This window comes from Cynocephalus volans, chromosome 4 (assembly GCF_027409185.1).
Source record: "Cynocephalus volans isolate mCynVol1 chromosome 4, mCynVol1.pri, whole genome shotgun sequence".
NCBI lineage: Eukaryota > Metazoa > Chordata > Mammalia > Dermoptera > Cynocephalidae > Cynocephalus > Cynocephalus volans.
The window spans coordinates 158,677,289-158,693,973 of NC_084463.1; positions in this window are offsets into that span (position 1 = coordinate 158,677,289).

The following is a 16,685-nucleotide window of genomic DNA, read 5'->3' on the forward strand; positions in this document are numbered from 1 at the left end:
GTCTGAGGGCAGGAGAAGATGGATATTCCAGCTCAAGCAAAGAGCAGTTTTCCCTTCCTCCACATTTTTATTCTATTCAAGCCCTCAATGGATTAAATGACACCCACCAAAACTGGTGAGGGCAATTTTCTTTATTCAGTCTACCCATTAAAATGTTAATCTCTTCTGGAAACACCCTCACAGACATACCCAGAGATAATGTTTTAGCAACTATCTGGGCATTGCTTATCACAACCAAGTTGACACTAAAATTAACAATCACACTGATACTCATATTGTCAAATGCAAGGCAAATTATCAGTTCTCATCCAACTTAATGCAGTTCCTGGTGTTGTTGATTACTTGCTCTTTCTTAAATTTCCCTGTGTGGCTTCTAGATACAGAACTGTCTGGATTCCCATATTCCCCAGTGTAATTTACTCAATTGTCCTCATATTTCAAATTTCTAAATGTTGAAGAATGATTGTTCAGTCCCTGGGTCTCTTTTACATACATATATATATTTTTTTTTTCTAGAAAATCTCATTCAGTCCCACACTTTAAATATCTTGTCAATGATAATATTCCCAAATTTTATTTCCATTTCCAACCTCTTTCAAATCCAAGAATTAAATATTCAACTGTCTAATCAACATCTCCCTTGGTTTCCAATGGAGAATTTTAAAAGATCATGAGCAGAATTAAACTATTTACTTCTTCTTCTAACCAGGATAGCATAATAGGGGTTATATTGACACACCAAGTTGAAACAACCTAAGAAATAAAAAGAAGAAATACATGAAACAACAGTTTCAGGACAATGAGCATCAAAGAAAGATAAAGGTAAGAAAATATCAAAGTGAACCCTATGACTGCGCAGCTTACTGCCTCAACAGAGTTTCTAGGCTGGAGCCAGGGGATGAAAACAGGCAGAGTTCATCAGTCTCCCTGAGTTGAGGAGATGGAACTGAGAGACTGAGGAGACTAAGGAAAGTATAGTTTATATTACAGAGTTCTGTACAGAAGAGAGATGCATGGAGAGAAAGAACACAGACATTTGTCAACATTCTTCTTTGAATATACAGCAGAGTACTTTTTAACATACACATATAAGGAAAATCCAAAACTGAGGGAAAGGTACACCTAAAAATATTGAATCTAACAGTGTCTGGCTCTCATGCCAGGTCAAGAAAAAAGTACTTTTCCCCACCAGCCATATAAAAAAGTCAGAGTATCAAGTAGAAACTCATAAGGTCTTGACTCAGTATTGAAAAACAATTAGCGATGTTGAGCATTTTTTCATGTGTCAGTTGGCCATTTGTATATCTTCCTTGGAGAAATGCCTATTCAGCTCCTTTGTCCATTTTTTAATTGGGTTACTTGTTTTTTTGCTGTAAAGTTGTTTGAGTTCCTTGTATATTCTGGATATTAATCCTTTGTCAGATGTATATTTTGCAAATATTTTCTTCCACTCTGTTGGTTGTTTCTTCACTCTGCTAATGTGTCTTTTGCTATGCAGTCTGCTATAAAAAAGAAATACTGCCATTTAAACCAACATGGATGGACTTAGAAAAAATTATATTAAGTGAAATAAGTCAGGCACAGAAAGAGAAATAAAGAAAGTAAGCCCATTAACAATTGTCACAAAAAATATAAGATACCTAGGGATCAATTTAACCAAGGAGGTGAAAGACCTCTACAAGGAGAACTACAAACCACTTCTGAAAGAAATTAAAGAAGACACAAAAAGATGGAAAGATATTCCATGCTCATGGATTGGAAGAGTTAACATTGTGAAAATGTCTATAGTACCCAAGGTGATCTACAGATTCAAAGCAATCCCCATCAAAATACCAATGACAATCTTCACAGAAATGGAAAAAACAATCTTACCTTTCATATGGAAAAACAAAAGACCCTGAATACCCAAATCAATCCTGAGCAAAAAAACAAAGCCAGAGGCATAACTCTGCCTGACATCAAGTTATACTACAAAGCTGTTATAACCAAAACAGCATGGTACTGGTATAAAAATAGACATTCAGACCAGTGGAGCAGAATTGAGAACCCAGACAGAAATCACTCCTCAGGCTTATAGCCATCTGATATTAGACAAAGGCAACAAAAATCTACATTGAGGAAAAGACTGCCTCTTCAACAAGTGGTGCTGGGAAAACTGGATATCCATGCACAGAAGAATGAAACTAGATATGCATCTCTCACCATACACTAAAGTCAACTCAAAATGGATTAAAGACCTAGGTAGAAGACCTGAAATTGTAAAATTACTAAGGGAAAATATAGGTGAAACACTTCAGCAGTTAGGTCAGGGCACAGACATTATGAACATGAGGCCAAACACACAAGCAGCGAAAGAAAAAATAAACAAATGGGACTATATCAAACTAAAAAGTTTCTGCACTGCAAAGGAAATAATCAACAGAGTGAAAAGACAACATACAGAGTGGGAGAACATTTTTGCTAACTACACATCTGGCAAGGGATTAATATCCAGAATATACATAGAACTCAAACAATTATACAGTAAAAAAATAAATGACCCAATTAAAAAACAGACAAAGGAGCTGAATAGACATTTTTCAAAGGATGACATACAAATGGCCAACAGATACATGAAAAAATGTTCAACATCACTAGTCATCAGGGAAATGCAAATTAAAACCGCATTGAGACTAATGATCTAAATGTAAGAGCTAAAACCATAATTCAGACCAAAACACAGGGGTACATCTTCATAACCTTGGATTTGGCAATGAGTTTTTAGATGTGACACCAAAAGCACAAGCAACAAAATTAAAAATACGTAAACTGGACTTCATCAAAATTTAAAACTTCTGTGCATTATAGCACATTATCAAGAAAGTGAAAAGACAGCCTACAGAATGAAAGGAAATTTTTGCAAATCATGTATCTGATATGATTCTAGTATCCAGAATATATAAAGAATTCTTACACATCAACAATAAAAAGATGAATAACCCAATTTAAAAATGGGCAAAGGAAAAAAGAAAACCGCATTGAGATAACACCTCACTCCAGTTAGACTGGCTATAATCAAAAAGACAGTGAATAACAAATGCTGGCAAGGGTGTGGAGAGAAGGGAACACTACTGCACTGTTGGTGGGACTGTTAATTAGTACAACCACTATGGAAAACAATATGTAGGTTTCTCAAACAACTACGTTCCATATGATCCAGCAATCCCTCTTCTGGTTATATATTCAGAGGAATGGAAATCACCATGTCAAAGAGATACCTGCACTCCCATATTTATTGCAGCTGTTTACAATAGCCAATCTATGGAACCAATCTAAATGTCCATCAATAGATGACTGGATAAGGAAACTGTGGTATTTATACTATGGAATACTATTCTGCCATATAAAAAAATGAAATACTACCATTTGCAACAACATGGATGAACTTGGAGAAACTTATGTTGAGTGAAATAAGCAAAGCACAGAGGAATAAATAGCACATGTGCTCACTCATATGCAGGAGCTAAGAGAGAAAGGAAGCAGGAAAAGAAAGACCACAGTAGTGCCGTGGACTAACAGAGGGCGGGAACATTCCTAGGGCTACAAATTGGAGCGAAGGGGAGAGGAGGAAAGGGAGGGAGGCAGGGGGATAATTGGGTGGGACAAAGGGTACAAAAGTAATTTCTGGTAATGGGTATGCCCCCAGTGTGAATCTGGCCCTCACATCATAGGCAAGAGAGGTGACAATCAACTTTGTATCTCATGAATATTCTTAATAAATAAATAATTACAAAAAAAAGCAAACCTGAAAAAATAAAACTGATTTTAAAAAATGTAACTGTGTCCCAGAAAAAAATTTAAGAATATTTATATGAATACTTAAATGTCTAGCACAAAGAAAGTCAAATTCACAATGTTTGGCATTCAGTAAAAAAGTACAGAGAATGCAAAGAAGAAGGAAAACATGACTCATAAAGAAGAGAACAATCAATCAATGTAATCTGACCCAGAATTTATACAGATGTTAGAATTAGCAGATAAGGGGAGAGCATTGGTGGGAGAGAGTGGGAAGGCAGGGGGAGCCTGGTGAAGACCCTGTGAAGCATGAAAATCGAGGGTGGAGTAGAGGAGAAAGAAGCACATAGCTTCAGCTGCTGCCACATCTCCAGTGCCAGGATTAGCCAGGAGAAATTCTCCTTTGCAATGGAAATATCTGCCTGGTTGTGAGCATTTCCCAGCAGCAACCCTCCTTCTACTCCTGCCCCAGCCTGCCCCCACCACAGCCATGGTTGCCTGTGCCATTGTCTAGTCCCAGTGCCACAGATATTCTCTTTGCACAGGAGTTCATCCTGTGCATTGCACCTCACGATGTGGCCCATGGGGCTCTGCCCAGCCACCCACATGGCTCTGGCCACCTATGAGGCTCCAGCCTTGCAGCCACTGATGTGGCCTCAGCCGCCCACATGACCCCAGCTGTCTGGCTGCCCACACAGCCCCATCTGCTGCCTGGAGACAGTGATCCAGCCATTCACATGGCCCCAACTGCATGGCCACCTGCATGGCCCCACCAGCACATGTGGGCCCACCTGTCTAGCCACCCAACAGGCCCAAGTATCTCCATCTGCCCACGTGAGCCCAGCTATCTAAAAACCCAATCAGCCCCTTCTGCCTGGCCATTTACATGGCCCCACCCATCCACATGGGCCCAGCCTCCTGGCCCCATCCACCTGTGTGGGGCCAACCATCCAGCTGCCCACAAGGCCCCAGCCACCCTGGAAGTCCTCACAGCCTTAGACATCCAGCTGCTCACTAGGCCCCAGCCTGCACAGCCATCCACATGGCCCTACACACATGTGTAGTCCCAGCCATCCAGCTACCCATGTAGCCTCAACTATATTGACCATGCATGCATTCCCACACACCCACACAGGCCTGATTACATGCATGAGCCCAGCCAAAGATGTACCTGCTGGTGCACCCAGAACTACTGAGACTACTTGGAAAAACTGAGTGTACCTGGAACTACTGAGACTACTGAGTCTACTCAAAACAAAAACAAAAACATGCCACTTAATGAGCAATATATAACAAACCTGTTAGTGGGAGTCTCTGTCTGCAAAAGCCACCCCAGAGTAATAGAAGAAGCAACTACTTGACCAGATGACTAGACACCAATGTAGGGATACTAGGAACATGAAAAACTAAAAAAAATTTTTTTTTTTTTTGTCTTTTTCATGACCGGCACTCAGCCAGTGAGTGCACCAGCCATTATTATATAGGATCCGAACCCGTGGCGGGAGTGTCGCCGCGCTCTCAGTGCCGCACTCTCCTGAGTGCGCCACGGGCTTGGCCCAAAAACTAAAAAATTTGACACCACCAAACGAACACTATGATTCTCAAATACCAGACCACAAACAACATGAAACCACTGAAATATCTGAACAGGAATTCCAAGTAAAAGTCCTGAAGAAACTCAGTGAGATACAGGAAAAATCAGTTAGACCACACAACAAAGTGAGAAAAGCAATCCAGGACATGACAGAGAATGTTTACAAAGAGATAAATAACATAAAAAAAGAATGCAGCAGTATTCCAGGAACTGAAAAATCCATTCAACTAAGTAAAAACTACATGTGAGAGTGTAAGCAGCATGTTAAAGCAAGCAGAAGAAAGAATTTCTGATTTCAGAGACAGTCTTTTTGAAATAACCCAAGCAGACAAAAAACTAAAAAGAAAAAAGAGGGGGCGTTTCAAGATGGCGGCGGCTGCGGCGGCTGGCGCGGAGTAGCTGAGGTGGAAAAGGCAGCCACTGGGCCTCAGGCAGCCGGGAAACTTGTGGACCTTCCTCTGGCCATCTCTTAAGGGAGGACCGCAGCTGCTGGCCGGTCGTGGGGGCTGAACGCCACTTTGCCCCCGGCAGGAGAGGCTGCCTCATTTACAGGCAACAGCTTTGAAGTGTGGAGCAGGAAAAGAACTGTTTCTTAGCTGCAAAAGCCAGTCTTGAAACAGGGAACACGGCGCCAGGGCTGCTGTGGATGCAGCCAGGATCCCGGAGGCTGGGGCCGCGCTGAAGGCGGCCAGCTGCCCTATTCAGGATTCGAGGTTTCAGGCCGGCATTAAAGAAGATTCCCGGGAGCGCCCGAGTGGCGCCGCGACTGAACAGCCCGAGGTGGCAGCGCCGAGAACACGGAAAGCAACAAACCAGAGACAGAGCGAGCGCCCGACCTGGCACAGCACTGTGAGTGATCCCTGGCACAGCTCTGTTCGGGGGGTGGATGCCCACCTGGCTCCCACCTGCATCACCGGTTCACTCACCGCCCTGGGGCTGCCTCCATTTTCCCAGGTGCTGGCAGCTCCGCCTGGCTCGGCCGTCACTGAGCCTTCCCACTTGCTTGGCCCGGAGCGGGACTTTCCGGAGCCTGCGGGCCGGCCTCTCCTCCCACTCCCTCCGTGGTTCTCTGGTGGGGCTGGTGGCGTGGGGCGTCCCCGGCCAGTGTCGGGAGGGCAAGGAAGTACGGGCGGGCCGACTGTCACTCCACCACACCCTGGACTCCGGCTCCAGTAAACTTCCTGTTACTGGGAGCCAGATACCATCTCTGCGGCCACCAGTTCAGAAAAAAGCCTAACCAATTTCTGGTTGGGAATAGTGTGGTAGGAGAGTTCCCAGGTCCGCTTGAACCTGCCGGAGAGCTGGCTGCAGGTGGGCGCTAGATTCGGTCTATGCTGGGGGGATACAAAGGTGAACAAGTCCCGAGAAAGATCTACACAGTGCTACAAAGGCACCCAGAGCGACCGGTCATCTGTGTCTACCAGAAACCTGGCAGACTTCCTGGGTGAGGCGGTGCCGAACAGGGTCTTGAAGGCCCAGCTGATAGACGAGGGTTGCAGAAGACACGCCCCAGCCCAGCACAGTGTGCACAGAGTGGGAAGACGTGTGGCCAGGGAGGCAGAGACTCGACAGAAACCACACACCCTGTGGGGTCGCCACTGCACAATCCAACAGCCTGGGCCAGAGCACACGGAACAGGGAGAAGTCCTGCACAGGAAGTGAAAGCTCAACAGAGATCACACACCCTGGGGTACGTGATCCACCAGCCCAGCAGAGTCCAAGCTGACCAGAAAGGTGGCTCCCCGGAGAAACCCAAGACCCAAGGCAACCACACACAAGGCACTAGAGGCCAACTGAGCAGTCACGGAAGGAGCCATATGAAATTGGCAACCACAGCAACATCCCAGTTAGTCATTAGTCTCAAACCGGTGAACTGTGAAACCCCCTTCCACAATGAATAAACACCAAAAAAAAGATACCAGAAATACAAAGAATCAAGAAAGTACACCACCAAAAGTTAATAAATCTCAAACTCTAGATCCTATAGAACAAGAAGCCCTTGAAATGACTGACAAGGAATTTCGAGTGATAATTCTAAGGAAACTGAATGAGATACAAGAAAACTCAGCTAGACATCATGATGAAATGAGGAAAAGTATACAGGATCTGAAAGAGCAAATGTACAAGGAAATCAATGTCCTGAAAATAAATGTAGCAGAACTTGCTGAACTGAAGAAGTTATTCAGCGAAATAAAAAACACAACGGAGAATTTAACCAGCAGGCTTGTCGAAGTTGAAGAGTGAACCTCTGAACTTGAAGATGGGCTGTTTGAAATAACACAAGCAGACAAAAAGAAAGAAAAAAGAATCAAGGACATTGAAGAAAATCTGAGAGAGATATCAGACAACCTTAAGCGCTCAAATATCCGAGTCATGGGTATTCCAGAAGGGGAGGAAAATGGAGATTCCATTGAAAACAAATTCAACAAAATAGTGGCAGAAAACTTCCCAGGTATAGGAAAAATCACAGATCTTCAGATCCAGGAAGCTCAATGATCTCCAAACGGATTCAACCCAGAAAGGCCTTCTCCAAGACATGTCATAGTCAAATTGGCAAAACTCAGAGACAAACAGAGAATCTTAAAAGCTGCAAGAGAGAAGCATCAAATCACCCATAAGGGAGCCCCAATCAGGCTAACATCAGACTTTTCATCACAAACCCTAAAAGCTAGAAAGGAATGGGATGATATTTTCAAAATACTAAAAGACAAAGATTGCCAGTCAAGAATACTCTACCCTGCAAGGCTATCCTTCCGAAATGAAGGGCAAATAGTATATTTCTCAGACAAACAAAAACTGCAGGAGTTCACTACCACACGACCACCCTTACAAGAAATCCTCAAGGGAGTACTGGGTTTGGTTCCTGAAAAATAACTACCACTGCTATAAAAACAAAAGAAAAATCAATACCCACTAGTATAATAAAAATGGCATTCATGAAGAGAAAACAAGCAAACAAAAACGCTATCTACAACCTAAGAAACCAACAAACACAGAAACCAAACAGTAAATCAGAAAGAAAGGAACAAAAGACACCTAAGACAACCAAACAACCAATAAAATGCTAGGAATAAATCAACACCTTTCAATAACAACTCTTAATGTAAAAGGCTTAAATTCCCCAATCAAAAGACACAGACTGGCTGACTGGATCAAAAAGGAGGACCCAACTATATGCTGCCTACAAGAGACCCACCTCACCCATAAAGATTCACACAGAGTAAGAGTGAAAGGATGGAAAAAGATTTACCATGCCAACAGAAAAGAAAAACGAGCTGGAGTAGCTATTCTTATATCTGACAAAATAGACTTTGAACTAAAAACCATAAAAAGAGACAATGAGGGACACTACTTAATGATAAAAGGACTGATCCATCAAGAAGACATAACAATCATAAACATGTATGTACCCAATGTTGGAGCAGCCAGATTTATAAAACAAACTCTATTAGACCTAAAGAAGGAAATAGACACTAATACCATAATAGCAGGGGACCTGAACACCCCACTGTCAATATTAGACAGATCATCTAGGCAAAGAATCAGTAGAGAAACACAAGATCTAAACAAGACTCTAGACCAATTGGAATTGGCAGATATCTACAGAACATTCCACCCAACAACCTCAGAATATTCATTCTTCTCATCAGCACATGGATCATTCTCCAGGATAGATCACATATTAGGTCACCAATCAAGTCTCAATAAATTCAAAAAAATTGCAATTATCCCATGTATCTTCTCAGACCACAATGGATTAAAACTACAAATTAATAACAAACGAAACTCTGGAAACTATACAAACACATGGAAATTAAACAGCATTCTACTTATTGGCATATGGGTCCAAGAAGAAATCAAGCAGGAAATCAAAAAATTTATTGAAACTAATGAAAACAATGATACATCATACCAAAACATGTGGGATACTGCAAAAGCAGTATTGAGGGGGAAATTTATTGCATTAATTGCTCCCTTCTGAAGAATGGAAAGATGGCAAGTGAACAACCTAACACTTCACCTTAAAGAACTAGAAAAACAAGAACAATCCAAACCTAAAGTTAGCAGACGGAAAGAAATCATTAAGATCAGAGCAGAACTGAATGAAATTGAAACCCAAAAAACAATTCAAATGATCAACGAATCAAAAAGTTGGTTTATTGAAAAGATAGATAAAATTGACAAACCATTAGCATGGCTAACAAAAAAAAGAAGAGAGAAGACTCAAATAACAAAAATTAGAAAGGAAAAAGGCGATATTACAACTGATTCATCTGAAATACAAGGAATCATTCGAGACTACTATAAACAACTATACGCCAACAAATTTGAAAATCTGGAGGAAATGGATAAATTTCTGGACACACACAAGCTCCCAAAACTGAACCATGAAGACGTAGAAAATTTGAACAGACCAATAACAATAAAGGAGATTGAAGCTGTTATCAGGAGGCTCCCAACAAAGAAAAGCCCAGGACCAGATGGATTCACAGCAGAATTTTACCAAACATTCAAAGAGGAATTGACTCCAATTCTTTACAAACTATTCCAAAAGATTGAAACGGACGCAAATCTCCCAAACTCATTCTATGAAGCAAACATCATCCTGATACCAAAACCAGGTAAAGATATAACCAAAAAAGAAAACTACAGGCTGATATCCTTGATGAATATAGATGCAAAAATCCTCACTAAAATACTAACAAGCAGAATACAGCAACACATACGAAAAATTATTCACCACGATCAAGTGGGATTCATCCCAGGGATGCAAGGTTGGTTCAACATATGCAAATCAATAAATGTGATACACCATATTAATAAACTCAAACACAAGGACCATATGATCATCTCTATAGATGCTGGAAAAGCATTTGATAAAGTACAGCACTCATTCATGACAAAGACCCTCTATAAGTTAGGTATAGAGGGAAAGTATCTCAACATATTTAAAGCCATATATGCCAAACCCACTGCCAATATCATCCTGAATGTGCAAAAGCTGAAAGCTTTTCCTTTAAGAACAGGAACTAGACAAGGATGCCCACTCTCACCACTCCTATTTAACATAGTGTTGGAAGTACTAGCCAGAGCAATCAGAGAAGAGAAGGAAATAAAGGGCATCCAGATTGGAAAAGAGGAAGTCAAACTGTCCCTGTTTGCAGATGACATGATCCTATATATCGAACAGCCTAAAACCTCTACAAAAAAACTCTTGGAATTGATAAATGATTTCAGCACAGTAGCAGGATACAAAATCAACACACAAAAATCAGTAGCATTTCTTTTCTCCAATAGTGAACATGCAGAATGAGAAATCTAGAAAGCCTGCCCATTTACAATAGCCACCAAAAAAATAAAATACTTAGGAATTGAGTTAACCAAGGAGGTAAAAAATCTCTATAATGAGAACTACAAACCACTGCTGAGAGAAATTAGAGAGGATACAAGAAGATGGAAAGATATCCCATGCTCTTGGATTGGAAGAATCAACATAGTGAAAATGTCCATACTACCCAAAGTGATATACAAATTCAACGCAATCCCCATCAAAATTCCAAAGACATTTTTCTCAGAAATGGAAAAAACTATCCAGACATTTATATGGAACAATAAAAGACCACACATAGCCAAAGCAATGCTGAGCAAAAAAAATAAAGCTGGAGGCATAACACTACCTGACTTTAAGCTATACTACAAAGCTATAATAACCAAAACAGTATGGTACTGGCATAAAAACAGACACACTGACCAATGGAATAGAATAGAGAATCCAGAAATCAACCCACACACTTACTTCCATCTGATCTTTGACAAAGGCACCAAGCCTATTCACTGGGGAAGGGACTGCCTCTTCAGCAAATGGTGCTGGGATAACTGGATATCCATATGCAGGAGAATGAATCTAGATCCATACCTGTCGCCGTATACTAAAATCAACTCAAAATGGATTAAGGATTTAAATATACACCCTGAAACAATAAAACTTCTTAAAGAAAACATAGGAGAAACACTTCAGGAAATAGGACTGGGCACAGACTTCATGAACACGACCCCAAAAGCACGGGCAACCAAAGGAAAAATAAACAAATGGGATTATATCAAACTAAAAAGCTTCTGCACAGCAAAAGAAACAATTAAAAGAGTTAAAAGACAACCAACAGAGTGGGAGAAAATATTTGCAAAATATATATCTGACAAAGGATTAATATCCAGAATATATAAGGAACTCAAACAACTTTACAAGAAGAAAACAAGCAACCCAATTAAAAAATGGGCAAAAGAGCTAAGTAGGCATTTCTCTAAGGAAGATATCCAAATGGCCAACAGACATATGAAAAAATGCTCAACATCACTCAGCATCCGGGAAATGCAAATCAAAACCACATTGAGATACCATCTAACCCCAGTTAGGATGGCTAAAATCCAAAAGACTATGAACGATAAATGCTGGCGAGGCTGCGGAGAAAAAGGAACTCTCATACATTGTTGGTGGGACTGCAAAATGGTGCAGCCTCTATGGAAAATGGTATGGAGGTTCCTTAAACAATTGCAAATAGATCTACCATACGACCCAGCCATCCCACTGTTGGGAATATACCCAGAGGAATGGAAATCATCAAGTCGAAGGTATACCTGTTCCCCAATGTTCATTGCAGCACTCTTTACAATAGCCAAGAGTTGGAACCAGCCCAAATGCCCATCATCAGATGAGTGGATACGGAAAATGTGGTACATCTACACAATGGAATACTACTCAGCTATAAAAACGAATGAAATACTGCCATTTGCAACAACATGGATGGACCTCGAGAGAATTATATTAAGTGAAACAAGTCAGGCACAGAAAGAGAAATACCACATGTTCTCACTTATTGGTGGGAGCTAAAAATTAATATATAAATTCACACACACACATACACACATACACACACAAACCGGGGCGGGGGGGGGGAAGAAGATATAACAACCACAATTATTTGAAGTTGATACAACAAACAAACAGAAAGGACATGGTTGGGGGGGAGGGGGGGAGGGAGAAGGGAGGGAGGTTTTGGTGATGGGGAGCATTAATCAGCTACAATGTATATCGACAAAATAAAATTTAAAAAAAAAAATAATAATAATAATAATAATAAAAAGTCTTCTTAAATATAAAAAAAAAAAAAAAAAAAAAAAAAAAAAATGGGCAAAAGAGCTAAGTAGGCATTTCTCTAAGGAAGATATCCAAATGGCCAACAGACATATGAAAAAATGCTCAACATCACTCAGCATCCGGGAAATGCAAATCAAAACCACATTGAGATACCATCTAACCCCAGTTAGGATGGCTAAAATCCAAAAGACTCTGAACGATAAATGCTGGCGAGGTTGCGGGGAAAAAGGAACTCTCATACACTGTTGGTGGGACTGCAAAATGGTGCAGCCTCTATGGAAAATGGTATGGAGGTTCCTCAAACAATTGCAGATAGATCTACCATACGACCCAGCTATCCCACTGTTGGGAATATACCCAGAGGAATGGAAATCATCAAGTCGAAGGTATACCTGTTCCCCAATGTTCATCGCAGCACTCTTTACAATAGCCAAGAGTTGGAACCAGCCCAAATGCCCATCATCGGATGAGTGGATACGGAAAATGTGGTACATCTACACAATGGAATACTACTCAGCTATAAAAACGAAGGAAATACTGCCATTTGCAACAACATGGATGGACCTTGAGAGAATTATATTAAGTGAAGCAAGTCAGGCACAGAAAGAGAAATACCACATGTTCTCACTTATTGGTGGGAGCTAAAAATTAATGTATAAATTCACACACACACACACACACACACACACACAACCGGGGGGGGGGGAGAAGAAATAACAACCACAATTACTTGAAGTTGATACGACAAGCAAACAGAAAGGACATTGTTGGGGGGAGGGGGGAGGGAGAAGGGAGCGAGGTTTTGGTGATGGGGAGCAATAATCAGCCACAATGTATATCGACAAAATAAAATTTAAAAAAAAAAAAAAAAAAAAAAACGAATGAAATACTGCCATTTGCAACAACATGGATGGACCTTGAGAGAATTATATTAAGTGAAACAAGTCAGGCACAGAAAGAGAAATACCACATGTTCTCACTTATTGGTGGGAGCTAAAAATTAATATATAAATTCACACACACACACACACACACACACACACACACACACACACAAAACCGGGGGGAGGGGAAGATATAACAACCACAATTAGTTGAAATTGATACGACAAGCAAACAGAAAGGACATTGTTGGGGGGGGAGCGGGAAGGGAGCGAGGTTTTGGTGATGGGGAGCAATAATCAGCCACAATGTATATTGACAAAATAAAATTTAAAAAATTAAAAATAAATAAATAAATAAATAAATAAATAAATAAATAAATAAAACAAATGGCCAACAGACACATGAAAAAATAATCAACATTAGTAAGCACCAGGAAAATGCAAATCAAAACTTCACTCAGATATCATCTCACCCCAATTATATTGGCTATTAGCAAAAAGACAGAGAATAACAATTGGTGGTGAGGATGCGGAGAGAGGCTAACCCTCCCACACTGTGGTTGAGACTACAAATTAGTGCAGCTATTGTGGAAAACAGTATGGAGTTTCCTCAAACAAGTACAGATAGAACTGCCATACAATCCAGCAATGCCACTGCTGGGAATATACCCAAAGGAATGGAAATCATCATGTCAGAGGGATACCTGCACCCCCATATTTATCACTGCTGTTTACAACAGCCAAGAGTTGGAACCACCCTAAATGTCCATCAGTGGATGAGTGGATAGGGGGAAAGTGGTATATATACATAGTGGAATAGTAATCTTCCATAAAAAAGAATGTAATTCTGCTATTCACATCAGCATGGATGAACCTGGGAAAAGTTATGTTAAGTGAAATAAGCCAGGCACAAAAAGAGAAATACTGCATGTCCTCACTCATAAGTGGGAGCTAAAAAAATTAATTAATTTAAAAAAAAGAAAAGATAAATCAATCACAATAATACTTTAAACTTTGAAAAAGAGAGAACAACACAGATTACTAGAGGTGGGAAAGGGGAAGAGAGGGGGCCTTAGTGAGAAATCAGTAAAGGGCCACAAAAAGTGATTACATTGTGTAATGTTGAATATACTAATTTTCCTGATTTGAGCATCACATATTGTACACAGGTATTGTTAGTCAACCCTGTACCCCACAGATATGTACAATCAATTATGTTTCAATAATAAATAAAAAATAAGAACTAGCATACAAGTACATTTAAAACAGCCATAAAAACTGCATTCTGTATGTTTAAGCTATTATTTAGCAACACGGAAGAGATATAAAGACCCCCCAAAAAATCTAATGGTGAATATTAAAATATCTGAGATAAAAAATACATGTGATGTCCCAGCGAAGAGGAGCCTTAAGGACATATAGCAACTAAATCTAATATGGTATCCCAAATGGGATCCTGGAACAGAAAGAGGACATTAAGTAAAAACTGAGGAAATCTGAGTAAACTATGGGCTTAAGTTAATAAATATGTTTCTATAGTAGTTTGTAAGGAGGTGAGATGTTTGCCCGGTATAGATCTGAGGATGAGTGATCTCAGAAGAGGAAACATTATTGCAAAATGAGAAGATTTGTGGCTGAAGTGGAATGAGTGAGAAACAGAACCGCAGCAGATGAGATTAAAGAGGTAACTGAGGTCTTTGGGGGTGGGGAGGGAGAGAGATCCTTTGAAGCTCTACAGATTATAATAAGGCTTTGTTTTTTACTCTCAGTGAAATAATGAAGCACCACCACAGGGCTTGAAAAAAAGTAGTAACATAATCTATGCTATGTTTTAAAGGATCAATTCATCTACCCTCTTGCACACAGTTGTAAAGAAACAAAACTAACTCTGTTCGTCCTGTTATCCTCTCACAACACAGAACACTTCTGTGACCCCATATATGTATGGGGTTTCTCCCACCAACAACCAATTCTGCAAATGATCTTCCTGTGAACACCAGCTAGGTGCCCTCTAACAACACGGTGTTTGATATACGTAGTAAAGTGATTACCACATTCAAGCAAATTAACATATCCACATTCAATTCAATTCTGACACTATCTGTCAGGAGATAGCATCAGATCCACAGGTTGAGGGTTCAGTCCCACAAGACTGCCCCTCACTTCAGGTGCCTGTGCTTCTGACAAAATGGCTATAAATCGGGATTCTCACCACCTCTTTCTGGAGTTTGATTAATTTGCTAGAGCAAGTCACAGAACTCAGAGAAACACTTTGCTTGTATGTACCCATTTGTTACGACTGATATTACGAAGGATACAGATGAACAGCCAGATGGAAGAGATGCATAAGGTGACGTACGAAGGAAGCGGTGCAGAGCTTCCATGCCCTCTCTGGGCACAACATTCTCCAGGTACCACCATGATGGTGGAAAATTTCAGAAGAATGATGTTCTGTTAATTGTGGTTTTATATGAATATTTTTATGGCAATACTTGGTATCCATTTCAAATGTCATTGCATATTGGAATAGTATTTTTTCTTTTTAGAATTTTGTTATTATTTCAAAGTATTTAATAGGGAGATAACATACAATTGAGTTTAAAAATTATAGACTATGGGAAGAAATGCAGATCTTTAGAGGGAAAAAGTGACTTTAGTCACTTATACTTTACTATGGAGTCACTGGAAGCCTCTCCAGTTTACTTAGAATTTGACAAAGATTACATTTCCTAATGTTTGGAACTGTTCTGTGACATCAGGGAATGTAAGAGTGTAGAAGTAGGCTTAGGAAAAGGCATTGAGCCCATTCTCCTCAATTTATTTATTTACTGATATATCTATTCATTCACTCACTCATTCATTCATTCAGTTTGGACATAGACTTTAGCTTTTGAAAAGTGAATTTTAATTACGAAATTAAAAACTTTTGCATAACAATTCCAATAACTTTGGTAAGTATGAAACACCCCCCCACACACCTTCCCACTTCCAATATCTCTCCATTGCAGTAGCCCATGTTAATAGTTTGGCCTATAGACTCCCACACTTCCCTCCATGATCAGATGCATATGCATATAGCAAGATATATTGCACATACAGTAGGTTTTACCCCAACACTATTACCTTGCAGAGTGTGATCAGTGGTGCATATTAAATTTGACTTGATTTTTTTCCACCATAGGTGAGAAAAATTAACACTTTTTCTTCACCTATCAAAAGGATCATGGCTGACAGTCTTATAACAAAAGATAGATTAACAAGAGAAAAGCATAACAAT